At 40.1% G+C, this 10,808-nt stretch overlaps 1 pseudogene; it reads left to right on the forward strand.

Annotated features, from left to right (window-relative positions):
- The first annotated feature begins 3,332 nt into the window (after positions 1 to 3,332).
- Positions 3,333 to 4,051, forward strand: LOC144380525 (adenylate kinase 4, mitochondrial pseudogene; annotated as a pseudogene).
- The last annotated feature ends 6,757 nt before the right edge of the window (positions 4,052 to 10,808 follow it).

The raw sequence follows: 10,808 nt of genomic DNA on the forward strand, positions 1-10,808 counted from the left end.
GGGCGGGTGGCAAAGGGAATGTAACTCTATGAATTGCAAATATATTTTTAAGTTGAAAAAAATAATAAAGGTATTCTCAGATAAAGAGTGAGAGAATTTGTTCCTAGTGGACCCGACTTAACAAGAAATACTAATAGAAAACATTCAGGCTAAAACAAAATAAGTCAAATCCACAAGAAGAAATGAAGAATGAAAGAAATCAAAATACAGAAATGGACTTCAATACTCCACTTTAATTTTTTTTTTTTTGAGAGAGAGAGAGAGAGAGCATGCACGGGGACAGGGAGGGGCAGAGGGAGAGGGAGAGAGAGAGAATTGTAAGCAGGCTCCATGCCCAGCACGGAGTCCAATGTGGGTCCAATCTTACAACCCTAAGACCATGACCGGAGTGGAAATCAGGAGTTGGATGCTTGACCAACCGAACCACCCAGCACTCCTCAATACTCCACTTTAAACAATGGATAATCATCTAGATATAAAATCAGTAAGGAAACATTGGATTTGAACTATACTTTAGACCAAATGGACCTAACAGACATACACAGAACATTCTATCCAACAGCAGCAAAAATACACATTCCTCTCAAGCACACATGGAACAATCTCTAGGATAGATCATGTTAGATACAAAACAAGTCTTAGCAAATTTAAGAAGATTGAAATTATGTCAATCTCTTTTTCAACCACAATGGTATGAAACTAGAAACCAGTAACAGGAAGAAAATTGGAAACTTTATATATTCATACTGAAAATTAAGCAACACACTCCTGAACAACCAATGGGTCAAAGAAGAAATCAAAAAAATCTGTTTTGGGGCACCTGGGTGGCTCAGTCAGTTAAGCATCTGCCTTGGGCTCGGGTCATGGTCCCAGGGTCCTGAGATCGAGCCCCACATCGGGCTCCCTGCTCAGCGGGAAGCCTGCTTCTCCCTCTCCCACTCCCCCTGCTTGTGTTCCCTCTCTCGCTGTCTCTCTCTCTGTCAAATAAATAAATAAATAAATAAATAAATAAACAAACAAACAAACATTTTTTTAAAAAAGATTAGAACAGAAATAAATGAAAGCAAGACTAGGGGCGCCTGGGTGGCTCAGTCAGTTAAGCCTCTGCCTTCGACTCAGGTCATGATCCCAGGGTCCTGCTCCATGGGGAGCCTGCTTCTCCTTCTCCCTCTGCCACTCCCCCTGCTTGTGCACTCTCTCTCACTCTCTCTCTCTCTCTCTCTCTCTCTCAGATAAATAAATAAAATCTTAAAAAAAGAAACCAAGACTAGGAAAAAAAACAGAAAAGATCAACAAAACTAAGCTGTTTTTTAAAAAAAGATAAACAAAAATGACAAACATTTAGCTAAGACTCAGAAAAAAAGAAGTCTCAAAAAAATAAAATCAGAAATGAAAGAGGAGGCATTACAACTGATATCACAGAAATACAAAGGATAATTAAGAGACTACTATGAACAATTCTATGTCAACAAATTGGATAACCTAGAAGAAAGGGATCAGTTCCTAGAAACACACAACCTAACAAGACTGAACCAGAAAGAAAAAGAAAGTCTGAACAGATCAATAATGAGCAAGGGGATTGAATCTGTAATCAAAAGCCTCCTAACACAGAAAAGCCTTGAACCAGATAGTTTCACTGGTGAATTTTACCAAATATTTGAAGAATTAATGTCAATCCTACTTAAACGCTTCCAAAAATTGAATGGGAAAGAATGATCTCAAACTGTTTTAGGAAGTAAGCATTCTCCTGATACCAAAGCCAGGTAAGAATACTACAAAAAAAAAAAAAAAAGAAAGAAAGAAAGAAAGAAAATTACAGGCCAATATCTCTAATAGATGCAAAAATCCTCAACAAAATACTAGCAAACTGAATTCAACAGCACATTAAAAGGATCATACACCATGAACAAGTGGGATTTATCCCTGAGATGCAAGGATAGTTCAACATCTGCAAATCAATCAATGTGATACACCACACCCACAGAATGAAGGATTAAAATCATATGATAATCTCAATAGATGCATAAAACATTTGACAAAATTCAACATCCTTTCATGATAAAAAAAAATCTCAACAAATTATGTTATAGGAATGTACCTCAACATAATAAAGGTGATCTATAACAAGCCCACAGCTAATATGCTCAATGGTGAAAGGTTGAAAGCTTTTCCTCTAAGATCAGAAACAAAAAAACAAAATGAAACAAAAAGACAAAGATGCCCACTTTTACCATTTCTTTTTTTTAAGATTTTATTTATTTATTTGAGAGAGAGCACACAGCACGCACGAGTGGGGGCGGGGCACAGGGAGAAAAAGCTGACTCCCTGCTGAGTGTGAAGCCCAATGTGGGGCTCAATCCCAGGACCCTGAGCTGAAGTCAGACGCTTAACTGACTGAGCCACCCAGGTACCCCCTCACAGTCTTACCATTTCTATTCAACATATTACTGAAAGTCCAGAGCAATTAGGCAAGAAAAAGAAATAAAAGGCATCCAAATCATAAAGGAAGCAGCAAAATTATCCCCTAAAGAATCCACCAAAAACTGTTAGAACTAATAAATGCATTCAGTGATGTTGCAGGATACAAAATCAACACTAAAAAATCTGTTGCGTTTCTTTCTTTTTATTTATTTATTTATTCATGAGAGACAGAGGCAGAGGGAGAAGCAGGCTCCCCATGGAGCAGACAGCCCGATGCAGGACTCGATCCCAGGACCCTGGGATCACGACCTGAGCTGAAGGCAGACGCTTAACTGACTGAGCCACTCAGGCGTCCCAAAAATCTGTTGCATTTCTATACACTAACAACATACTATCCAAAAAAGAAATTAAGTAAACAATCCCACTTACAATCACATCAAAACAATAAAATACTTAGGATTAAATTTAAGGAGGTTAAAGATCTGTACAGTGAAAACTATAGAACATTAAAGAAAGAAATTGAAGATGATACAAATAAATGGAAAGATAACTCATATTCATGGATTGGAAGAATTAATCTTGTTAAAATGTCCATACTACCCAAAGCAATCTACAGATTTAAAGCAATCTCTATCAAAATTCCAATGGTATTTTTCACAGAATTAGAAAAAAACACTCCTAAAATTCACATGGAACCACGAAAGACCCCCAAATAGCCAAAGCAATCTTGAGCAAGAAGAACAAAACTGGAGGCATCACACTTCCTGATTTCAAATTATATTACAAAGCTATAGCAATCAGGAGTCCCCACATGAGCAGAGAGTGTCAGAGGCAGAAGCGGAAGCAAAAAAGTTCCCCGAGCTTGTCCAAGGCTGCTGTCCGGGTTGCCTGTTTGGCCGCCCCCTCCCTGCTTGGCAAAGGCAATGGCTTCCAAACTCCTGCACGTGTTCATCCTTGGGCCGCCTGGCTTGGCCAAGGGCACTGTGTGCCAGAGGATCGTTCAGAGCTTTGGCCTCCAGCATCTCTTCTTGTGGAAGAACATCAAAGCCAACACCCAAGTTGGTGATATGGCAAAGCAGTACCTAGAGAAAGGTCTTTTGGTTCCAAATCATGTGATCACATGCCTAATGATGTTGGAGCTGGAGAACGGGCCCGGCCAGCACTGGCTGCTGGATGGTTTTCCTAGGACAGTTCAGGCTGAAGCCCTGGACAAGATCTGTGAACTGGATCTAGTATAGTGATCACTTTGAACATTGCATTTGAAACAGTCAAAGATCGTCTCAGCGGACGTTGGATTCATCCTCCTAGTGGAAGGGTATATAACTTGGACTTCAATCCACCTGGTGTACGTGGGATTGATGACATCATGGGTGAACCATTAGTCCAGCAGGAGGATGATGAACCTGAAGCTGTGCCTGCCAGGCTAAGACAGAACAAGGATGTAGCAAAGCCAGTCATTGAATTATACAAGAGCCAAAGAGTGCTTCACCAATTTTCTGGGACCCAGACTAACAAAATCTGGCCTTATGTTTATATGCTTTTCTCGAACAAGCCCACACCTATTTAGTCCAAAGAAGCCCCGTGGAAGAACCAGGAAAATGTCATTCATTCAGTTGTCTGTGTGGTATGAGTGCCATGTTCAAGCTAGAAGCTAGTGGGCATAGCTTGCAGTGTCTTTCCTACTTTAAATGGTGAACTGAAATGAAAACGAATGAGAAGAGGCTCCTCTCCGCCTTCCACAAGAAGGGTCACCTACACATGTCTAAGATGCCTCTGCACATCTCAAGCCCTTCACAAGAAAGCAAGTACAGGCTGGATTTAAATGGCATCTAACCCAAACCCTAGCTGATTTCTGACCATCATGTTGTTGCCATAGTAGCCTTTTCACACGTGATGGTGTTGGCCTCTGGTTCCCCCGTCCCCCAAAGGCTGTTGAACCACAGCACCAGGAGGCCTGAGAAAGCCCAGGGCAGTAGCCCCCGCCTTGTCCCAAGTTCTCTGGTATGTGCCCTTCCTGGTGACCATGCGATTGAAGCCAGTTCCTCTTTGTGGTTGCTTCTCTGGCCTTGAGTGACTGTCCACAATTTATTTTTTCTGTTAGGAGTGAGACCTTTTCTGCATCCAGGCTCCATAGAATCTCTCCTTTGCAGACATCCTGGAATGAAAGTATTTGGCTTCTACTGTTTTTATTAGACTGTATTTTTTTTACATTTGTTTTCTCCCTTCCTAGGCTATGAAGTAATACAGATAGTTACTGCTTTTATCCCTCTCAGATCCCTTTCTAAGAGCTGAGAGCGAGGGGAAGGTGTTAAATCGCTTCCTGCACCAGGAACTGAGTTCTGCAGAGGGTCTACTTACCCAGCTTGGCTGACCCTCATGGGTTGGCACTGCCCTTTTCTTTTATTGTGAAAAAATAAAATCCTAAAATTCTGTTCCTCTAGGGGCGCCTGGGTGGCTCAGTCGGTTAAGCATCTGCCTTCAGCTCAGGTCATGATCCCAGGGTCCTGGGATCGAGCCCCGAGTTGGGCTCCCTGCTCAGCGGGAAGTCTGCTTGTCCTTCTCCCACTGCCTCCCCCCCCCCCCCGGTGCTCTCTTATGCTCGCTGTCTCTCAAAAGAATAAATACAATCTTTTTTTTTTAAAGATTTTATTTACTTATTCATGAGAGACAGAGAGAGAGAGAGGCAGAGGGAGAAGCAGGCTCCCAAGGAGCAGGGAGCCCGATGTGGGACTCGATCCCAGGACCCTGGGATCATGACCTGAGCCGAAGGCAGACGCTTAACCATCTGAGCCACCCAGGCGCCCCTAAATACAATCTTTTTAAAAAATGAAAATAAAATAAAATCCTCAAAGTCTTTGGGAGTCTTCAAAAAAATGGGAGAGACAGACTTACCTACATAAATGTTAAAGGATCATATCTTGTGTATAGAAGTAATAAGACCATATGCAATTACTGCACTAAAAGAATAGTTCAGCTTTTTATTCAAGACAAAAAAAAAAAAACGTATTTTGAAAGCTGCTAAGTATTGATGCTGACACTGTTTTTTCTCCTGTGAGTGACTGAAGCATATTATAAGTAGTTAGTAAAGGGAATGGAGCCTGTGCGTTGAGGAAAATGTTGCATTAGCTGTGCCCAGACTGAGCATGACAGCTTTATGATTATGGGAAAACAAATTCTTACAACTTTTTTTCTATTCCAAAGATGCTTCCTATGGGGTGGCCATTAAGTCTAGAAATATAGATAATACAATATTGTCATTCTTTGTAATGTAACATCAATAAACCACTTGTTAAAGAAAAAATGCTACAGCAATCAAAACAGTATGTAGTTCTGACATAAAAATAAACACATAGAGGGCGCCTGGGTGGCTCAGTTGGTTAAGCGACTGCCTTCGGCTCAGGTCATGATCCTGGAGTCCCGGGATCGAGTCCCGCATCAGGCTCCCTGCTCGGCAGGGAGTCTGCTTCTCCCCCTGACCCTCCCCCCTCTCATGTGCTCTCTCTCTCTCAAATAAATAAATAAAATCTTTAAAAAAAAAAATAATAAAATAAAAAATAAATAAATAAACACATAGACCAATGGAACAGAATAGTCCAGAAATAAACTCACATATATATGGTCAACCAATCTTTGACAAGGGTGACAAGAATACACACTAGGGAAAGAATGGTCTCTTCAGTCAGTGGTGTTGGGAACTGGAGATCTACAATCAAAAGAATGAAACTGGACCCCTATTGGACCCACCATACACAAAAATCAACTCAAAATGGATTAAAGACTTAATCATAAATCCTGAAACCATAAAACTATGAGAAGGAAACATAGGGGGAATGCTCCTCGACATTGGTCTTGGCAACAATTTTTTGAATGTGACACCAAAAGCACAGGAAACAAAAGCAGAAATAGACAAGTGGGATTACATCAAACGAAAACACTTCTGCACAGCAAAGGAAACAATCACCAAAATGAAAAGGCAACCTACAGAATGGGAGAAAATATTTGCAAACCATATATCTGATAAAGGGTTAATATCCAAGGAACTCATACAACTCAATAACAAATAATTAAACCAATTTTAAAATTGGCAAAGGACCTGAATAGACATTTCTCCAAAGAAGACATACATATGGCCAATAGGTACATGAAAATGTGCTCAACATCACTAATCATCAGGGAAATGCAAATAAAAATCATGAGATATCAACTCATACCTGTTAGGATGGCTATTATTTGGTGAGAATGTAAGCTGGTACAGCCAATATGGGGGAAAGTATGAGATTCCTCAAAATATTAAAAATAGAACCACCATATGATCTAGGAATCCCACTTCTGGTTATTTATCCAAAAGAATTGAAATTGGGATCCCAAAGAGATAGCTGCACTCCCCGGTTCAAACACTGCAGCATTATTCACAATACCAAGACACAGAAATAACCTAAATGTTCATCAACAGATGAATGGATAAAGAAAATATGGTACATACATACAATGGAATATCATTCGGCCTAAAAAAGATGAAAATCTTGCCATGTGCAACAACATTGGTGGATCTGGAGGACATTATGCTAAGGGAAAGAAGCCACATACAAAAAGACAGATACTGTAGGATTCCATATGTTGATCTAAAATAGTCAGACTCATAGAAGCAGAGAGTAGAATGGCGGTTGCCAGGGCCTGGTGGGAGAGAGAAATGGGGAAACGATGGTTAAAGGATACAAAGTTTTAGTAATGTAAGATAAATTCTCAAGATCTATACAGCATAGTGTCTATAGCTAAAAATACTGTATTGTATACTTAAAATTTGCTCAGAGGGTAGATCTTATGTTAAGTGCTCTCAACACACATGATGATGATGATGATGATGATGATGGCAAGAGGAAACTTTATGGCATAGATTGTGGTGATGGTTTCACAAGTATACTTATCCCCAAACTCATTGAGTTGTATACATTAAATATGTATAGCTTTTCATATGTCAATCATACCTCAATAAGTGGTTTTTTTAAAAGCAATAGAAGGAAGAGGAGAAAAAGACAACAATGAAGAATTATTACATAATAATAGATAACCAAAACAGTAGCAAAACTATAAAGAAAAAAAAGAGTAACATAAAAGTCAGGGTGGTGGTTATCTCTAGGAAGGAAGTAGTCATGATTTGGACAAGGTACAAGGGGCTTTCTGGAGTTATGGCAATGTTTTATTTTGTACCTTGGGTGAGGGTTACACTGATGTTATAATAATGTACTAAGCTGTACATTTATATTTTGTGCACCTGGCTGTATGTGTGTTATATTTCACAATAAAAGGCTTAAGAAAGATTCAGCCAAGCTGGTGTGTATATCCCTAGTTCATTATTTTCACTGCTGTATAATACTCCAATAAATGATAGATAGCACAAGAATATAAACAGGAAACACAACCTGATAACACAATTAGACCTGAAATAGCTGAAAATCAGACATAACCCAATTGGTTATTGCCTCCCTTCCCCTGCCCAGCCTCCATTCTCAAACAGAGGCAGACTAAGGTTTTTACTTTCAGCAGGAGATCGCGAAGGAGAGGCACATAACCTTTGTCTCAGGAAACCAGATGGAGGGAGGGTCTACCCAGTATTCTCCCAACCCAATATCCCCAGATCAAGTAAATAAAACAAGTCCCAACTAACTGGGAAATTCCCATAGTTACTGCCCCGGTCCTGGAAGTCCCAGCCATGGGACCCAGAATCTTCATCAGTGCTTTATGCCAGAGCAACACCTGCCACTAGATGGCACCAAACTCCAGCCAGGATCAGAACAGATTTGGGTGGTCCGATAGACTTGCCCCATTAATTTCATTAATCCCACAACATAATTTCACATTTTATGTGATTGAATTTCTTGTAAGCTATCTGTTACATTATGGCAGGGTTTTATATTGCTCCAATTTATCTCTTCTACTGTTGATGGGCATTTGGATAGTTTCCAGCCCTTGGCTATAATGAACAAAGCTGCTATTTAATTAATTAGATCATCTTCAATTTCTTTCAGCAATGTTTTGTCATTTTCAGCAGACAAGTTTGTACCTCCTTGGCTAAATTTACTCCTAAGTAATTTTGCTCTGTTTGGTGCTATTTTAAATAGAATTGTTTTCTTGATTTCATTTCGAATTGTTCATTGCTAGTGGATACAAACACAAATAATTTTTTGCATGTTGATCTTATATCCTGAACTTTGCTGAATTTTTATTACCTTTAACAGTTTTTTGTGGATTCCTTAGGATTTTCTATATATAAGATCATGCCATCTGCAAATAGAGATAGTTTCACCTCTTTGCAATATAGAGGTCTTATATTTCTTTTTGCTGCCTAATTGGATGTCTTTTTTTTTTTTTTTTTGGTCTCACTGCTGTGGCTAGAACTTCCAGTACAATGTTGAGCAGAAATGGTAAAAGTGGGCATCCTTATCTTATTCCTGATCTTAGGGAGAAAATCATTGAGTGCAATGTTAGTCATGGGTTTCAAATGCCCTTTATTGTGTTGAGAAAGTTCCCTTCTATTCCAAGATTTCTGAGTGTTCTATCATGAAAGAGGTGTTGGATTTTGTCAAATGCTTTTTCCATCAAGAATTTTTGGATCCACATTCATAAGGGATATTGGTCTAGTTTTCCTGTGATGTCTTTGTCTTGCTCTGATATCAAGGTAATGCTCATGGAATGAAGGTAAGGAAAGCCTCATAGAATGGATTAGGAAGTATTTCCTCTTCTTCTATTATTTGAATGAGTTTAGGAAGGATTGGTGTCAATTCTTCCTTAAATGAAGCCATCTGGTCCAGGACTTTTCTTCTGGGAGGTTTTTGATTACTGATTTCCTTGGTCCATTTGGGGTGCTTTAGCAAAATGCCACAGACAGGTGGCTTATAAACAACAGAAATTTGTTTCTCATTTGTTCTGGAAGCTAGAAATCTGAGATCACAGTGCCAGCATGGTCAGGTGAGAGCTCTGTTCCTGACTGCAGACTTCTCCTGGTACCCTCACGTGATGGAAAGGGCAAGCAAGCTCACTGGGGCCTCTTTTATAAAGGCACTAATCCCATTCATGGATCCCATCCCAATCACTTCCCAAATGCTCTACCTCCTAATACCATCCTTTGGGGGGTCAGGATTTCAATATATGAATTTTAGGGGGAACACAAACATTCAGATCACAGCAATGATTCAATCTCAATCTCAATGATTCAATCATGATAGGTCTGTTGAGATTTTCTATTCCTTCTTGAATCAGTTTTGGTAGTCTGTGTTTCTAGGGATTTGTCCATTTCATCTAAGTTACCTAATTTGTTGGCATACAATTATTCATAGTATTCTCTTAGGATCCTTTTTTTAATGGGCGAATTCAAGCTAATTTTACTAATAATCACATTGTTCATAGCTTACCAATAAACATATTTTAAGGATGACAATTTAATACCATCCCAGACGTAAAGAAAAATATATATTCTCAAAGAAAAGAAAAGGCTTGAGAGAGGGATCAAGATATCAATAATAAAAGATGTGCATTTTGTAGGGGCAATAACAAATATTCTCACAGCTTTTCTTAATTTTTTTTAAGATTTTATTTATTTACTTGAGAGAGAGAGATAGCGAGAGCAGGAACACAAGCAGGGGGAGTGGGAGAGGGAGAAGCAGGCTTCCCACGGAGCGCGGAGCCTGATGCGGGGCTCGATCCCAGGACCCTGGGATCATGACCTGAGCCGAAGGCAGACGCTTAACGACTGAGCCACCCAGGCGCCCCTTAATTTTATTTTTTTTTAGTAATCTCTACACGCAACGTGGGGCTCAAACTCATGACTCCAGGATCAACAGTCACATGCTCTTCTGATTGAGCCAGCCAGGCAACCTTCCCACAGCTTTTCTTTATCAGGTATAACAGGGTTGGAGTCTACAGTGGTGTCTTCTCAGTTCTCCAACATCTGCGTCACACTCAGGTGGCCCCACATAGCCCAGAGTGAGCCCCTAACAGATGCATGTGGGCTTCCATCTCCCATCATTAGCTTCCAATGTCCTAGGAAGCATGTCTCAAATTAAGTTTTGTCACCATGAAATATCTGATTAAAAAACCAGTAATGGGATAAAGCTGAAATATAAGCATTCCAACTCGATTTCAGGTGAACTGACAACAAATTGGAAAGAGATGCAAAGATATTTCAAGAGTCTTGGAAATTCACAAAGTCATTTAAGAAGAAAATACACTTGGGGCGCCTAGATGGCTCAGTCGGTGAAGCGTCCACCTTCGGCTCAAGTCATGATCCCAGGGTCCTGGGATCAAGCCCCGCATCGGGCTCCCTGCTCAGCGGGGAGTCTGCTTCTCCCTCTCCCTCTGCCCCTCGTCCCTGCTCATGCTCTCTCTCTCTC

The sequence above is a fragment of the Halichoerus grypus genome, chromosome X, assembly GCF_964656455.1.
Source record: "Halichoerus grypus chromosome X, mHalGry1.hap1.1, whole genome shotgun sequence".
Lineage (NCBI taxonomy): Eukaryota > Metazoa > Chordata > Mammalia > Carnivora > Phocidae > Halichoerus > Halichoerus grypus.